This window comes from Thermobia domestica, unplaced genomic scaffold (genome assembly GCF_964235325.1).
Source record: "Thermobia domestica unplaced genomic scaffold, izTheDome1.hap1.1 HAP1_SCAFFOLD_644, whole genome shotgun sequence".
In the NCBI taxonomy this organism is placed as follows: Eukaryota; Metazoa; Arthropoda; class Insecta; order Zygentoma; family Lepismatidae; genus Thermobia; species Thermobia domestica.
In genome coordinates this window covers 80,643-98,017 of record NW_027656354.1, presented here as the reverse complement: position 1 = coordinate 98,017, position 17,375 = coordinate 80,643, and the positions used below count along the sequence as shown (strand labels likewise).

The following is a 17,375-nucleotide window of genomic DNA, read 5'->3' as shown; positions in this document are numbered from 1 at the left end:
CAAATTAAGGCTACCTTACAAATAGGTATGGTATGGTTGAAACATTTGTTTGTAAGGATGACGCTGTAGTGACTAAAAATGGTGAAATTTTATTTGAATGGTAACGCATATCTGTATGGCTAAGTATGATTTGATGCGAAAACAGAAGGAACGTTATACGAAAGAAGTTGTCGAATAATGCAGTTGCTGGAACTTACAAACGTGTAAATTTGCTAATCTCCGTCGCCACAGAAACTTTTATGCAATGCGTGCTGGTTATTCGGAAAGCATTTCGGGGATATACGTACACACCGTTTCGTCCCTCAAGCTCACAATATGACATGAGTGCTAATAGTTAATCAAAACGTAACTGTGGCCAAGGGCGCCCATGTTGTGATTTCCAAGGGAGGCAAGAAAAAGCGACATTTCAAATATAGTTTCAAATTTTGCTGTAGTTATTCTAAAAATTCTATTGAGTTTTCGATATTCCGAAGCACAATTTCCTCTAGGGGGGCGAGAGCTCCCCTTGCCCCCCTTATGGGCGCCCTTGACTGTGGCAATCCGCATTAACTGAGTGCACTAATTCTCTATCCCTGAAGTCTGCCTTCCAAACAGCATTGGGTAGGTCAAGCGTACGCCCGAACCGTTGTCCGGTCGGACATTGAAATTTTGAAGTTAGCTCACAAGATCCCTTCAGAGAAGCTGCTGGGATCGCAGGGGTCACATCATTCGATAGCCCTATGATATTTACGTATTTCAATTTTGTTAAATTCATTTACCACCCATGGTTTTCATACTACGGCTACTGGAGCTTCCGAACTATATCATGGCGGCCATTTTGAAACTGGTGCTCCATATGAAACAAATTTTGGTACAGCGTTACTTAGTTTTCCAAGACCTTTCGAACGAGGTATTACTCGACCCATGTTCCCATTTGACATTTCAAAGTTACCCCCCGTTACCCCCATTTCCGGGGGATGGGGAGGGGTACTTTTGGCGGAAATGGTTTTCCCCCTTAGCAATATATAACGTTTACTTCAAACATTTCTTCTATGTTTTATCATTTTTCAGATATTTCCGTGGATTAATTAAAATGGCCCACCCTGTATATATATATATATATATATATATATATATATATATATATATATATATATATATATATATATATATATATATATATATATATATATATATATATATATAGGGTGTTTCAGATAAAACGTCCAGTGCTTATAAATCCGAAATGGCTGAGAATAAAAGGATGAAACAAAAACTGAGATAGGAAAACGCCATAGGGCACATCACATGGTGTTGTTGTGGAGACTCCCAGGGCCCTCCTTCAAGGGGGCCCAGGGGCCAACTTCAAATTTTCAAATAGGAACACGTATTGAATCATACCTCATTCAATAGTACTTGAAAAACGAAACAACTTTTGTAGGAAACAATTTTCGATTTGAGCCACCGTTTTTAAATGGCCGCAAAAAGTGGGTCCTACATCAGATAAAACGTCCAGTGCTTATAAATCCGAAATGGCTGAGAATAAAAGGATGAAACAAAAACTGAGATAGGAAAACGCCATAGGGCACATCACATGGTGTTGTTGTGGAGACTCCCAGGGCCCTCCTTCAAGGGGGCCCAGGGGCCAACTTCAAATTTTCAAATAGGAACACGTATTGAATCATACCTCATTCAATAGTACTTGAAAAACGAAACAACTTTTGTAGGAAACAATTTTCGATTTGGGCCACCGTTTTCAAAATGGCCGCAAAAAGTGGGTCCTGTATCAGATAAAACGTCAAGTGCTTATAGGCCTAAATCAGAAACGGCTGAGAATAGAGAGATGAAACAAAAACTGAGATAGAAACGATGATAAAGCATATCAAGTGGTGTTGTTGTGGTGACCCTCAGAAAACTCCGTGAAGGGGGCCCAGGTGCCAACTTGAAACTGATACAGGACTTTTTGCGGCCATTTTGAAAACGGTGCCCCAAATCGAAAATTGTTTCCTACAGAAGTTGTTTCGTATTTCAAGGACTATTGAATGAGGTATGATTCAATACATGTTCCCATTTGAAAATTTGAAGTTGGCCCCTGGGCCCCCTTGAAGAAGGGCCCTGTGGGTCACCACGACAATACCATGTGATGCGCCTTATGACATTTTCCTATCTCAGTTTTTGTTTCATCTTTTTATTCTCAGCCATTTCGGATTTATAAGCACTGGACGTTTTATCTGATATAGGACCCACTTTTTGCGGCCATTTAAAAACGGTGGCCCAAATCGAAAATTGTTTCCTACAAAAGTTGTTTCGTTTTTCAAGTACTATTGAATGAGGTATGATTCAATACGTGTTCCTATTTGAAAATTTGAAGTTGGCCCCTGGGCCCCCTTGAAGGAGGGCCCTGGGGGTCACCACAACAACACCATGTGATGTGCCTTATGACATTTTCCTATCTCAGTTTTTGTTTCATCTTTTTATTCTCAGCAGTTTCGGATTTATAAGCACTGGATGTTTTATCTGAAACACCCTGTATATAAATTAGTCAAAAGTAGCCTTAAACATGTTTACACGAGACGTTCATTTATTTACGGACTCTATTTGTGTCGAGGATGGTTGGAATATTCACATTTCAATAAAAAAATCTTTAATGTTTGTTGTAAAGCATAATCTCAATCTGTTTATTGTGATATTTCTTTTGGTGATAATAACTTTTTCAAAAATCCCTTCCATTTCACATATTGTTAATAAATCTGACATACATTAATTTAATATATAAATCTGACAAATAATTAAAAACTAAGATTTACTTATTTAGTCACAAAATAAGTTAATAAGTATATAATTTTGCCCCTAGGACAAATAAATCATGCTTTCCATAATAATTTTAACTTCTGGTACATTAATATTTCCTATATTATATATAGTGATACGTGAGTGGAAAATGGTGAAAACCCTTGTCCTTCCATCTGTTACCGAAACATCGCCTTTAATATGCAGATCCTTCTCCCCTGTCTCCTCTAGATATACTAATTAACGTTGGTGAGAGGCAATATTTCTGTCTAATTCTCCTTTCTTGGTGCACTCACCTCTGACATTTCTTTCCATACTCTAATATGATATTTACTTGTTGATTCATCATATAAGTTTTTTAAATGAATTTTCAGCCCTTCCATTCCAACTCGACCTTATTTAGAATTCTCATCAAGAAGTAGTAGTTCAGTTTTTTTTTAAAAATTAACAAAACAACATATACCTTACTCTCTTTTCCTAAAAATACTTTGCCCTTCATAAACCCAAAATTGTGCTTCCTAAAGTTCCTAATTTTTCCTTCCATACAACTTCGTTTTTTCAGCATTAAAAGCATAATCTTTGCTGTGTGTGATATGAGACTAATTGTTCTCTATTTCTCACACCTTTTTGCAGTCAATTTCTTAACCAAACATAATCATTTGTAGTCTTCAAGAATGTTTGGTTATTTTTTTTTCGTTTCATGTATTATATGTACTAATTCACTATACTTAAGATTGGAAATCGACTAGAAAGTATTGAATGGTAGCAAAGAGTATGCGACAAGAACAACTGAACGGAACTATGCACAAAAATCAGTCAGAGTAGGCCGTATTAATGACTTGTTTGATTTATTCCATAGAAATCTACACAACTTCAAATTTTATTCCACCGAATTTATAGGCATCTATCGCATATACGTAACAACTTTAAAGTATCTCCAATTAGAACTATTATAATAGTTCCACACGATATTTTCGATGCAGAGAAAAGTAAGGATAATTCGTGAGCAATTCAACAAACTTGAATAAAGTAGCCAATATTGAAGTAATTATTAAGAATGGCGCAGTATGTACCTTGATATCTTGTGTACAATATCAGACCAGCAATCATTGTCGAAATTGATTGCACTATTAGTGGTACCCGTTTTTTAAAATCTATTCTTCGTGATCTCTCGTACGAGGTGGGGAAGATCTCGCAAGACGGTGATACTGCAGAAACAACCTAGTATGATGAAGAAAATATAAAATATGTTATAGAAATATGACAAAATTAAAAGGGATTTTTTTAAATCCTATTGTGCAACATAATACCGGTACTTAATATTAATACATTGATACTATTAAACACAATTATAAAAAACAAACAGATATTTACTTCTTGAATTATATATATACACGATGGTATCTAAAAGTTCATGCAATCACCTAGAAAGTGATGAACTACGAATCGTCTAGGAAATGCATTTTATAGCTAGATCCCTGTGTGTTAACTATGCAAATTGTAGACTCGTTAGAACAATTCTTTCTTTTCTTTTATTGCAGATAAATCCATGAAGGTGTGAAGATTGACAAGCTTGAAGCACTGAGCGTTATTAAGTTTCTCCATCTTCAGGAGAAATCAGCAAAGCAGATCCACGAAGAGAAGAAAGAAGTCTATGGGGATGAAAGGCCTCCTATGAGATGGTATCCAGAAGAGAAATCAGAGGACGCCTCGAGAGAAATGTTGCATTGCTGTGAGGTAGATGAAGTGGACTATTTCGGCAGACTATGTGACAATAGGTGAAAGTTGGGATTATCTTTATGACCCAGAAACAATCCTCTTCCTCCATCTCCCAAAAGGGAAAGAATTCAAGTACAAATTGAAATACAGCATGCTATGCTCTTTAGATTAAAAAAAAAATAGGTACAAAAATTAACTTTGTAAGTTTCAACATTGTGCTTGCTAAAATAATATGATTCTAATATTAGAGAATGTTGAAAGATACAAAAATCTAAGCGTTAAACTGATAGAAAACTTAGCTCGAGTCTTCCATTCGACGGTGGTTGCTGTACCAGTAACCTAAATATTTTCAGCATTGATCCCCGAGAAGGAACTAATAAATTTTAAGTTATTATTTTGTATTTACGCACCAATAGACTCAAAGCAATGATGGAATAATAGACCCGCTTCTTGCTAGACAGTTTGTGTTGCACAATTAAAAATTAAATTTCCACATAAAGGATGGTAGCTTCTGAATAATAATTGTCAGACGTTGTTTTCTTTCAGCAATAATAGAGAAAAACGAGTTAAGAAACCTATTTTTAAAATTAACGGAAGAACCACGCCCTTTCTGGAGATGATGCCCCTGGGGATGTTGTTGGAGATGATGCCCCTGGTTTATAGGTTGGGGGGGGGGGAGAGTCTCTTGGTCTCCGAAGTCGAACTTAAATTTGTATGTGTGATACAATCCAAAAGCGATTCTCGTAAAAATCAAAAAAGGAACATCTGAAACAAGAATCGATTAACGTTTCTAAGTCAGAATGATTAGTGTAAGAAGTCTCAGAGCTATTCGACCTTTACTGCTCTTATGATCAATGTTAGTAAAGCTATGCGAATGTTTTTACTGTTTTGAGCCTTTACTCCAAGATGCTTTTGAAATCTGTTCCACTAGTTTATTCAGCTTTATCTTGTGAATAGGTGGGTGTGATCGCTAATGTGAAACGGATGACACGTAGCAGTTGAAACCTGCTGTTTCACAAATGAACGAAGAAGCAACAGTATTTTCTTAGCAATTATAATACATTTCGCTAGATGAAACAAACTCATTTTTATTACGTACTAGCTGAACCTGCGCTCTTTACACAGCGCATCATTCACATATGAGGATGAATCTTCGACATTCCTCACATCTGTACATATTCCTTTACAGACACAAGTGAAAGACAACTTGATAAAAATCGGCAAGGGGTGCCTTAAAGGGAAGATTTTTTCGATTATTTTTTCAATATCTTGCACAGTTTACAAGATTGAGCCTACTTCCGGTTGGAGTTTCTAATTCATATATGATCAGTGTTTTCTTTCTTCTTGCATGCAGTATGTAATAAGCAAATACATTATATACACAATTAATTATAATATCAGTGATATATGGTGTTCATTGGGCAAAACACTCCAAACAATAAAAATTCATCTTAGACAGGAGAAATGGTTATTCTTCGTTTTTCATCATCTTGACCATGAAACAAACGCCTGAGAGATATACAACCCTTGAAAACAACTATGTTGTGTTGGAATGTATGACTCATAGGATATGATGCTTTACTTTTTGAAATTTCAACACTTCCAGTGTACTAGTAAAAAAATGTAATAAAGAAATTACGGCCACGTTGTTTAAATATTCAATTAGAACTGGACAATCTACACTAAATTTGGAATCGACCAGCGAAAAACGGCACGTTTCTAGCACTTGTGATTATCGAGATTTCATTGTCGAAAGGATTGAAGACAAACATATAGACTTTTCTTTGGAGACAAACATATAAACCAAGCATTTTAATATATAGATAACGTAAGAGATAACGAACATTTTTTTCGGACGAAGCTAAAAAAGTGTTATGTTAAATTCTGAGGAATGTTTGAGCATTTCAAACGAGAGCTTCATACCACTGTCACAGAGTATTAGCATTTTATAAACATGAAACTTACAAAAAATGAAGTCAATTTCATTTTCACACAGGGCAAAACACACCTGATATACGTCTGAATTTAGCCATCGTAGCTACTAACCGTCTTAAATAGTAGCAGAGCAACAATATCAAAGAGAATGTAGCAAAAAAAAAAAAAAAAAAAAAACTTTTGTCTACTAATACGTGGTTAGTTTGTTCAGGTGCATTAGGATTATAGACAAGAAATTTGATTAGTTTCAATGTTTCTTTAATTTCTTTCTTTCTTTTGACTCAATGGCAATCGAGTTTTTTTTTTTTTTTTTAATAGGATGTGATAAAGAAGGACTGGAAGGATTTCAATAGTGACCGCTCCCGACTTTTACTATCCTGGAATTGATTTGTGAAGGTACTCAAAGGCACTTAATAAATAAACAAATGAAAATGATATTTGTAATTTAATAAAAGAAATATAATTTTAAATACATTTATTGGATGAACGTGAAATTACAGATATGTTAACTACATACAAGGTATTATTGAATGATGATAATTGAAGGCTCGTTGAATGACAATGATCTTCAAAGTTAAACCTACAACAACAGAGAAAAATACTCGTATTATTATTATTTCTCATATGAAAGAGCTAATTTATTCCACATAAATACAAATGGATACTCTGTAAAAAGAATAACTATTATAGTATTATTCAAACATATTGTTAACAATCCTGGAAGGAATTTATCAAGATGATCTCATCAAAAGTAATACTATAACTAAACTTTCATGGAAGTACTTAATTAATTCTTTTTACTCAGGTAAGGATTTCTCAAAAATGGGGGAAGAAAATGCCATAGTTTGTACTTGTTTTTGACCCCAAATGATATTTCGCAAACGCTTAACATTCGATTTTTTTTTATAGTTAACGGATGTACCACTAAAACAGCAAGATTATTTATTTTAAATAAACAGCTAGATTATTTGAAAGATACTGACATTTTAGTAATTAAGTAGTACATACCTACTAATATACACACTACAATTACATAACAACTGATAAACAGGGCCGGTCCTAAGCAATTTGTCGCCCAGTGCAATTGCATTATTTGTCGCTCCCTTTCTCCATAATCTTTTAAGTATGCTACCCCATCACACTTAAGGAGGGAAAGTGCACTCGCACTCAGAAAGGTCTAAACACTACAAACAAAATCTCGCTGTGTCTTTAAATAAGAATCTATTGTATTAGTGAAAGATAAAGCAAACACACCTACAGAGGGAAGATGGTGATCATTTCTACAGAATTGAATATCGAGCTTCAATCTCAATATATCAGTTTGTAATTCCAGTGTAAATAGCTCTTTTATCTTTATTTCTTGATTTTCCTTCTACATCTGTTAAAAAGTTTGTTTTAAACTTGTTTTCCCCTTCAGTTATAAGGAACTTGTCGATGGAAAAGACAAGACTAGTCACTTTTATCAAAACTGTGATAATTAACTAAATGGAACAGGTGTTCGCTATTGTTCGAGAATTGAGTTCTTGTATTTGACAACAATCAAGCAATTCATGCTGGGATTTGTTTGACCATTTGCTTTAGCACTGTCAATGTGACCTTAAACTAATGCGACCTAAACATGATTTGTGAATGTAGTATGCAAATAGAAGGCCAGCTTAGTAAATTTAACTACCATCATCATGAAGTCTGTTTCCAAGAAGAAATATTTATTTTAAATAATAGTCTATAATTATGACAGATTTTGCTGCCCCTCGAAACTTGCCACCCCGTGCAAATGCAAGTGTTGCACATATAGTAGAGCCGGCTCTGCCGATAAATCCCCCAAGATTATGCTGACATACGCTTGTTCTTTTGGCATACTTCGATTGCATTCTCCTACAATTGGGTGCCAAGCGATTTGTTCAAAATAAAGAAATTTTAAGGAAAACATTTGAAGTTCAACATCTCACGAAACATTTTAAAAATATTTTTATAAACAGTAAATTATTAGACCATAAATTACAAACTGATGGCTTTGGTAGCTAACATAACAGAAACAGGAATTATTCATGAGTTGTTGAACTTCAAATTTCTGGTTCTGGAAAATTTGAATTTTGATCTTAGGTCTTTGGCATTCAAGTGGTTCAATTGGAATGCAACTTTAGCAATGATGCATCCAATTTCCTTCATCTGAGGAATTACTCTTGATTTGTTTGTAGACACAAGAATTTACAAACTTTCAAAGAAGTCGCAAAGTGTCAAGCTGTAGGATTTCGGAGTGGCCAATTTGGGCACTTTACACCTTGCGAACTTTTTTGGCAAGACTTCGCCCACAAAATGATGCACTAATTGTTGACGTAGCGATCCATGACTATTCATTTCATGGGCGTATACAGGGGTTATATTGGCGTATACAGGGGTCTATTCCCTTTCATAAGACATGGGTATATTAATACACCCCTTTTAAATTTAGTTGGGGTTTATAGAACCATTTTTTAATTTGGGAATTACCAAATAAAATTCAGTAATCGTTCTCTAGGGCCCATTGTAAATTTTGGTGTCCCTCTTATGGCCAAAGATTTAAATTTGAAGGTTATTGACCCATTTATATTTTTTGATTCGGCTTTATTATTGAATGAGTACAGAATTTATTACTTTTTCATAAGACACAGGTGTATTTGTGTACCAATCTTAACTTTTGGGAGGGGTACATTTCTTATTGTTAAATCAATAATTGGTAATTGTTCTTAGAATTGGGTGGTATCTCATACTTTGGGTAAATTATTGTCAAATATTAGTACGGTCACGTGATCAGTTATTGAACTATGATGGGACATTGGTACATTTAAACTTTGTAGGATAATTTGAGAATTGTCAAAATGAAATTACGTCATTGGTCTTGAATATTCCCACCTATGAGCCAAAATAACGTAAGCAATACGTTGTACTACGTGATTGTCCTTGATGAAGTAGTGTAAAGCAAAACCGTTTATTTGTTAATCGAATAGTTAAAAACCGGATAAAGTTTGACGGTTAACCATGAAATTTTTGTTTGATTTTTTCAAAAATTTTAGTTTGAAAAATTTTGTTTGATTTTTTTCATTTTTTTTGAAATTTTTTGAATTTTCTAAAATTTTTTGTTTGAAAATTTTGTTTTAAAACTTGTTTGAAATTTTTTTCGTTTCAAAATTTTGAAAATTTTTCGTTAGAAATTTTGGTATTTTTTTCAAAATTTTGAAAATGTTTTCGTTTGAAACTTTTTGTTTCAAAATTTTTCTTTAAAATTTTTTTGAAATTTTTAGTTTGAAATTTTGTTCGAAATTTTGTTTGAAAATTTGTTGTTTCAAAATTGTTTGTTTTAAAATTTGTTTGAAAAGTTTTTGGTTGAACTTTTTTCTTAAAATTTTTAGTTTGAAAATTTTTTGTTTAAAATTTTAGTTTGGAAAATTTTGGTTTGAAATTTTTTGAAGTTTGTGCACTCATTGGTAAAGAACCGAAAATGTTTAGAAAAACATCTGGCAACACTGTTTATCGTGATGCAATAGTACACGTCAGAACATGGGGCTGTACTTGAAATGAAAAACAAATCATTGAAACGGATCATTTTATTACACTGCACTGGTTAATCACATACATACATACCAGATAAAAGATCTGAATATTGTCGATACAATGTGTTTTGAACTTCTTCCACTAGTTTGTCTTTAACATATACTTTTAATTCCAATTGAAGTCTTCTAAGGTCTATTGCAATATCAATATAATGATATGGTCAATTCTAAGATTTAGGTATATCGAGAGACGTACGTAGGACCATTCTTTTAAATTTGGGAGTAGTGATAAACAGAATTTTAGTATGAGGCTCGAAATTTGAACGTTCAATAATCGAACGATATGAAACAATACTTTGAACATTAGTCACAATTCACAGTGTAAGATCATTGGTGTTGGTTGATTTTTACCTTGAGCTTTCAGAAATCTGATAGGTAACGTTATTGAATCTTATGACTCATAGACTAAGGGCAATATATGCTACAACACTGAAATTTAATCACAACTCACTGTCTAAGGTGACACTGATAGGTATGCTTATTGAATCTTATGACTCATAGACTAAAGGCAATACATGCTACAACACTTCGACATTTAATCATAACCACTGTCTACGGTGACGTAATTTGATTGGTTTAACCGTCAAACTTTGTTCGGTTTTTAACTTCGATTAAAAAATAAATGGTTTTGATCATATTTATCAGTGAGTGCAAAACGTTGAATGAAACTGTTCAAACCAAGATTTTTAAACAGTAATCAATAAATGTTAAACAAAACTTAAAACTGAATGCAGCAAAGATTACAAACTCATCAGCCAATCAGATTGCACGAAAGATAGCGATCAACCAACCAAATTGCATGAAAGATATTGATCAGCCAATCAAATTGCATGAACAATAACTTTGCTAGTGATCAGATTACGTCATCTTAGACAGTGAGTTGTGATTAAATTTCAAAGTGTTGTAGCATGTTTTGCCTTTAGTCTATGAGTCATAAGATTCATTAGCTTACCTATCAGCGTTACCTTAGAGAGTGAGTTGTGATTAAATTTCAGTATTGTAGCATATATTGTCTTTAGTCTATGAGTCATAAGATTCAATAAGGTTACCTATTAGATTTTTGAAAGCTCAAGGTAAAAATCAACCATCACCAATGATCTTAGACTGTGAATTGTGACTAATGTTTTATATTGATTGATTATTGAACGTTCAAACTTCGAGCCTCATACTAAAATTCTGTTTATCACAACTCCCAAATTTAAAAGAATGGTCCTACGTACGTCTCTGGATATACCTAAATCTTAGAATTAATCATATCATGATATCGATATTGCAATAGACCTTAGAAGACTTCAATTGGAATTAAAAGTATACGCTAAAAACAAACTAGTGGAATAAGTTCAAAATACATTATATTGACAATATCCAGATCTTTTCTGGTATGTATGTATGTGATTAACCAGTGCAGTGTAATAAAATGATCTATTTCAATGATTTGTGATTTTCATTTCAAGTATAACCCCATGTTCTGACGTGTACTATTGCATCATGATAAACAGTGTTGCCAGATGTTTCTGTTCTAAACATTTCCGGTTCTTTACCAATGAGTGCAAACATTTAAAAAAATTCAAACCAAAATTTTCCAAACTACAATTTTAAACAAAAATTTTAAAAAATAAGGCAAAATTTCAATCAAAAACTTTTCAAACAAATTTTGAAAATTTTGAAACGAAAAAATTTTCAAATAAAAAATTCGAACAAAATTTTTCAAACAAAATTTTAAAAAAATTAAACAAAAATTTCGAAACAAAAAATTTCACCTATCAGATTTCTGAAAGCTCAAAGTAAATATCAACCACCACCAATGATCTTAGACTGTGAGTTGTGAATAATGTTCAAAGTATTGTTTCATATCGATTGATTATTGAACGTTTAAATTTCGAGCCTCATTCTAAAAATCTGTTTATCACTACTCCCAAATTTAAAGGAATGGTCCTACGTACGTCTCCCGATATACCTAAATATTAGAATTAACCATATCATTATATTGATATTGCAATAGACCTTAGAAGACTTCAATTGGAATTAAAATTATATGCTAAAGACAAACTAGTGCAAGAAATTCAAAATACATTGTATCGACAATATTCAGATCTTTTATTTGGTATGTATGTACGTGATTAATCAGTGCAGTGTAATAAAATGATCCATTTCAATGATTTGTGTTTTTCATTTTAAGTACAACCCCATGTTCTGACGTGTATTGCATCATGATAAACAGTGTTGCCAGATGTTTCTGTTCTAAACATTTCCGGTTCTTTACCAATGAGTGCTAACATTTAAAAAAATTCAAACCAAAATTTTCCAAACTAAAATTTTAAACAAAAATTAAAAAAGTAAGAAATTTTCTACCAAAAACTTTTCAAAAAATTTTGAAAATTTTGAAACAAAAATTATCAAACAAAAAATTCGAACAAAATTTTTCAAACAAAATTTAAAAAAAATTTAAACAAAAATTTCGAAACAAAATTTCACCTATCAGATTTCTGAAAGGTCAAAGTAAATATCAACCACCACCAATGATCTTAGACTGTGAGTTGTGACTACTGTTCAAAGTATTGTTTCATATCGTTCGATTATTGAACGTTCAAATTTCGAGCCTCATACTAAAATTCTGTTTATCACTACTCCCAAATTTAAAAGAGTAATCCATTTCAATGATTTGTGTTTTTCATTTTAAGTACAACCCCATGCGCTGAAGTGTACTACTGCATCATGATAAACAGTGTTGCCAGATGTTTTTGTTCTAAACATTTCCGGCTCTTTACCAATGAGTGCACAAACTTTAAAAAAATCAAACCAAAATTTTCCAAACTAAAATTTTTTAAACAAAAAATGTTCAAACTAAAAATTTTAGGAAAAATTTTCAACCAGAAAGTTTTCAAATAAATTTTAAAACAAACAATTTTGAAACGAAACAAATTTTCAAACAAGAAATTTCGAAAAAAAATTCAAATTAAAAATTTCGAACAAAATTTCAAACAAAAAATTTTAAACAGAAATTTCGAAACAAAAAGTTTCAAACAAAAAAAATCTCAAAATTTTATCCGTCAAATTTTATCCGGTTTTTAACTATTCGATTAACAAATAAACGGTTTTGCTTTACACTACTTCATCAAGGACAATCGCGTGGTACAACGTGTTGCTTACGTTAATATTTTGGCTCATAGGTGAGAATATTCAAGACCAATGACGTAATTTCATTTTGACAATTCTCAAATTATCCTACAAAGTTTAAATGTACCAATGTCCCATCATAGGTCAATAACTGATCACGTGACCGTACTAATATTTGACAATAATTTACCGAAAGAATGAGATACCGCCTATTTTTAAGAACAATTACCAATTATTGATTTAACAATAAGAAATGTACCCCTCCCAAAAATTAAGATTTTTACACAAATACACCTGTGTCTTATGAAAAAGTAATAAATTCTGTACTCATTCAATAATAAAGCCGAATCAAAAAGTATAAATAGGTCAATAACATTCAAATTTAAATCTTTGGCCATAAGTGGGACACCAAAATTTACAATGGGTCCTAGAGAACGATTACCGAATTTTATTTGGTAATTCCCAAATTAAAAAATGGTCCTATAAACCCCAACAAAATTTAAAAGGGGTGTATTAATATACCCATGTCTTATGAAAGGGAATAGACCCCTGTATACGCCCATATAACCATATAGGGTAATAATACCTCATCAAAGGGGATAAATTATGTTCAAAATCCCCAAAATTGGAATTTTTGGCAATTTTTTACCCATTAAAGGGAACGAGATGGCCCACCCAAATTTATAGTGATACATAATAGGTTTCTATACTATATCAAATGTGTAAATTTGGCAATTTCCAAAATTTAAAGGGTGGGCCAAGGTATCCCTCCCAAAATATTAAAGGGGTACATCAATATATCCATGTCTTATGAAAGGGAACAGGCCCCTGTATACGCCCATATAACCATATAAGGTAATAGGACCTCATCAAAGGGGATAAATTAAGTCAAAAACCCCGAAATCTAACTTTTTGGCAATTTTTACCCATAAAAGGGAACGAGATGGACCCCCAATAATGATAGAGGTACATACTATGGTCCTAAGCTACTATACCCAATTTTTAGATTTAGTAATTTCCAAAATTTAAGGGGTGGTGGTCTTAGGTACCCCTACCAAAATTTAGGGTATGGGCCAAGGTACCCCTGCCAATGTTATGAAAAAGTAATAAATCCTGTACTCATTCAATAATAAAACCGTATCAAAAAAGATAAAATAGGTCAATAACCTTTAAAATTTGAATATTTGGCCATAAGAGGGACACCAACTTGTTATTTAATAATTCCCAAATTTACGCAATGGTTCTATGTACTCCAACAAAATTTAAAAGGGAACATAAAAATATGAAGGTAATAAACCTCTGTACACATTCATCCTTTGACGTCATTGACCTTTGACCTATGACGTCACTAAAATTTTTGCTGACTCGACTAGTCATAGAGGGACCTCTACTACTCTGTGTTGAACTGTCCACTTTCCCAATTAAGTCTCTTATTCCCTTGTGGTATTTGTTTTGCAATTCTTTGTCTTAATTTCGCTTTAACCAGGAAATGATCACAATTGGGTCCTCTGTGCTTCTGACATCTATTATTGTTGACGAGTGTCTTCTGTCTATTAGGACATGATCAATTTGATTCACTGTTCTACCATCATCTGACTTCCAGGTACCTAGATGTATACTTTTATGTGGGAAACAAGTACTTTTGATTATTATTCTATTTCTTGTTGCAAATTGACTCAGCATTGTGCCATTCTCATTATTTTTTCAAGAATTGTATATCTTCTTGCTACTTCTTGATTAAATTCTTCTTTTCCTATTTTAGCATTTAGATCTCCCAATATTATTTTGACATCATATTTAGGTATTTTCTCGTATTCTCTTTCTAGAACTCATAGAATTCTTCTTTTTCCCTTTCCTCTTTTTCTTCAGTTGGAGCGTGAGCAGGTAATATTTTGAAATAAGGGTAATATTTTGAAATCTACCTTTTATTCTTAGTTTGCTTATCCTTCCATTTATCGGTTCAAATGCTATCATGCTGTCTTTTATCCTTTTTCTTAGAATAAATAATTGATATATACTGTGCGATCAAAAGTATCCGGGCACCTGGCTGAAAATGACTTAAAAGTTCGTAGCGCCCTCCATCGGTACTGCTGGAATTCAATATGGTGTTGGCCCACCTTAGCCTTGAAGACAGCTTCCACTCTCGCAGGAATACTTTCAATTAGGTGCTGGAAGGTTTCTTGGGGAATGGCAGCCCATTCTTCACGGAGTGCTGAACTGAGGAGAGGTATTGATGTAGGTCGCTGAGGCCTGGCACGAAGTCGTCGTTCCAGAACATCCCAAAGGGGTTCTATAGGATTCAAGTCAGGACTCTTTGCAGGTCAGTCCATTACAGGGATGTTATAGTCATGTAACCACTCCGCCACAGGCCATGCAGTATGAACAGGTGCTCGATACTGTTGAAAGATGCAATCGCCATCCCCGAATTGCTCTTCAACAGTGGGAAGCAAGAAGGTGCTTAAAATATCAATGCAGGCCTGCGCTGTGAGAGTGCCACGCAAAACAACAAGGGGTGCAAGCCCCTTCCAAGAGAAACACGACCACACCATAACATCACCACCTCCGAATTTTACTGTTGGCACTACATACGCTGACAGATGAAGTTCACCGGGCATTCGCACCCACACCCTGCCATCGGATCGCCACATTGTGTACCGTGATTTGTCACTCCACACAACGTTTTTCCACTGTTCAATCGTCCAATGTTTACGCTCCTTACACCAAGCGAGGCGTCGTTTGGCATTTACCTACCTGATGTGTGACTTATGAGCAGCCGCTCGACCATGAAATCCAAGTTTTCTCACCTCACGCCTAACTGTCACAGTACTTGGAGTGGATCCTGATGCAGTTTGGAATTTCTGTGTGATGGTCTGGATAGATGTCTGCCTATTACACTTTACGACCCTCTTCAACTGTCGACGGTCTCTGTCAGTCAACAGACGAGGTCGGCCTGTACGCTTTTGTGCTGTATGTGTCCCTTCACGTTTCCACTTCACTATCACATCAGACACAGTGGGCCTAGGGATGTTTAGGAGTGTGGAAATCTCGCGTACAGACTTCTGACACAAGTGACGTCCAATCATCTGACCACGTTCGAAGTTCGTGAGTTCCGTGGAGCGCCTCATTGTGCTTTCTCACGATATCTAATGACTACTGAGGTCACTGATAATGAGTACCTGGCAGTAGGTGGCAGCACAATGCAGCTAATATGAAAAACGTATGTTTTGGGGGGAGTCCGGATACTTTTGATCACATAGTGTATCTTATATTTAAACATTTAATACTTGCTGTATTAATAATTACTATTAAATGTTTCTGAAATCTAAATATGTACCTTTTTACAAGATTAGGCAGAACAGGATATAAGATTTTAAAAAAAAGTGCTGCAAAGTACTGAAGAGTCTGATGGAAGACAGAACAGGATGGCAGAACAAGAAGACACATGATGTAGGATCTATAGAAAGTCCAGAGCGATAGGCAAACTTCGTTATGCGTAAAGATACGAGAAAACGGAAAGAGAGAAAATTTTTTGGAACTACAGTAGATGGTTTTCAATCTAATATGGTGGAATTTTGCTAATCTCCAACTTGGGTTCCACACTAGTGAGGAACTCTATGTTAAATGGTAATTCAACCTTCCAGTTTAGCAGGCCGTTTCTTGAGTCTTTACTATAACCAAAATGCGGCATTGTTAGAAAATGGCTTTGAGGTGTTCTATATTCACTCACACAATAATATGCACGTTTCCCGTATATATATATTTTTCGTGTCCAATACTTTTCGTTGGAAAAGACTTCTGAACTGAGAATGTTACATTTTCATATAAATAGGACACGTAAGAAAATCTTCACCATTACATATTTTATTTTTCAAGAACATTTTACAATACTTACAACAGTTCTTTCTCTCAAAACTTTCTGCAAAAGGATATATCAAATTTATCTGGGAGACCTGATGGGAGATTTGTCTTACTGTTCTGGGAGACCTGAGGTGTCATTATCCCGGACCAGCACTGAATCAGTATCTATTGAAGTGGTGCAAGCAGTACTTAATTCACTGACCTTGCTCTACTCATATACAAAATTAACCATGTTCGTAATAAGTTAATAAGTTTTAAATAAAACTATAAGCTCAGAGTTTTAGTTAGTATGGAAATGCGTACAATTTAAGTTGAAAGATTTGACTCCAACGAACAAAGAAGTGACCTAGTAATAATAGTAAAATTATATTTAAAAAAAAAACACAT

The 17,375-nt window shown here is 34.0% G+C and overlaps 1 protein-coding gene across 1 annotated transcript in view; it reads right to left on the bottom strand.

Moving 5' to 3' along the window:
- Positions 1-5,784: 5,784 nt before the first annotated feature.
- LOC145677133 (solute carrier family 22 member 3-like) overlaps positions 5,785-17,375 on the bottom strand; it is a gene marked incomplete at its 3' end in the record, with an annotated part of 75,564 nt that continues 63,973 nt past the window's right edge. Inside the window, 1 exon segment of the mRNA XM_081747777.1 lies at positions 5,785-7,003.